The sequence below is a fragment of the Sitodiplosis mosellana genome, unplaced genomic scaffold, assembly GCF_009176505.1.
Source record: "Sitodiplosis mosellana isolate CC-2019 unplaced genomic scaffold, AAFC_SMos_1.0 Smas_scaffold_1980, whole genome shotgun sequence".
Taxonomy (NCBI): domain Eukaryota; kingdom Metazoa; phylum Arthropoda; class Insecta; order Diptera; family Cecidomyiidae; genus Sitodiplosis; species Sitodiplosis mosellana.
The window spans coordinates 1-1425 of NW_022597222.1; the positions used below are offsets into that span (position 1 = coordinate 1).

General features: G+C 38.1%; 1 pseudogene; it reads left to right on the top strand.

Moving 5' to 3' along the window:
- The first annotated feature begins 6 nt into the window (after nt 1–6).
- LOC129571319 (RWD domain-containing protein 2A-like) overlaps nt 7–1425 on the top strand; it is a 2577-nt pseudogene continuing 1158 nt past the window's right edge.

Here is a 1425-nt window from a genome sequence, read left to right on the forward strand (position 1 = left end):
GCCATTGACTTCCATTAGGCAAATATCCAGCGGATAGGTTATTGGTACGGTAGCAAATCCTTCAAAACCACTGAGATCGAGCGTTTCTGGAAATGACAAAACCATTCGAAGGACTCTTTCAGTTATATATTTTAGCTCAATTCAACGTTTCAATTCAAAACTAATCGAATCTCCTTCAAACTGAAGTAATTCTCCACCATCAAATAATCAATTTTCCTTCTGGTTTTTTTTTCTTCAGATGCACGGTACTGTTTCAGCGTACACTCGATTGGAATGGATGACGAAATTGTATTGGCTACACAGAATCTGTTGCGTCAATGCATCAGAGAGCAATGCGATGAGGTGGAAATGTTACAGACGATATTTTGCAATCCGGGCGAAATGAAAATCGACGATCACAGCATTTTAACCGATATGTTTGACTATTTGGAGGAGAAAAGTGATAGGCTAACGAAAAAATTAGACTATACAATAACAATACCAATATCTAGTCAGGGCAGCCAGAGCTGCAAATTGAATTTCCTCATATGTATCCAAGTCTAGAGCAGCCGTCTATAACAGTGAGAACAACATTGAATGTGCCGAACAAGATGCAAATCGAAAATGAAATCAAGAGGCAAGTGTACGAGTACATTGATGGTGATGAAGTGGATCGATCGACGGTATATGTTTATCCAATTGTGGTGTGGCTTCAGGATAACATTGATAAAATAATTTCCAATACAACAAAATCGTCGGCTGTACAAAAACAATCACCGGATCAACTGAACGTCGATGCATCGGTGGAAATGGAACGGCTATGGATCTACTCACATCATTTGAAAAGTACACAAAAACGACAAGATATTATGAAGCTAGCGAAAGAATTGGATTTAAGTGGATTTTCGAAGCCGAATTTTTTTTCGGGTTATTTTTGAATTAAGCAGGAAAAATTCAATTAAAAAGAAGAACGTTTTGAATACATACAGTAGGTCATCGATGTAACGTGCGCGACTATGTTGCGCTCATATGCCGACAATTTAAGCCGTGAATGTAAGCAAAGTGCGTCTTCTTCTGAATTCAATACAGTCGAAAGGATTTTTATTGAATTTATGGGAACATCTTTGAATGTCGTTTGAAGTGTTTGTTTTAAGCAGAATAGATCGGTGCAGTCAATTGAAGCTGAGAAGTCTGCAAGATTCAAACAAATGAGAATTAGTTAAGTACCAATAATAGCATAAGGTATAGTGAAGTCACATTTTGAATTGTGCACATGCAAAAACAACAATAACAAGAATGATCTCTCTCTAAACGAGTGAATGTCGATGTGCGTTTGTTCCCGTGTTCACTCGCTACGTACCGGTAAAAAAACACCGTTAGGCTGAATGGTTAAAGGTATAGAGAGAGAGAGAGAGAGAGAGAGAGAGAGAGAGAGAGAGAGAGAGA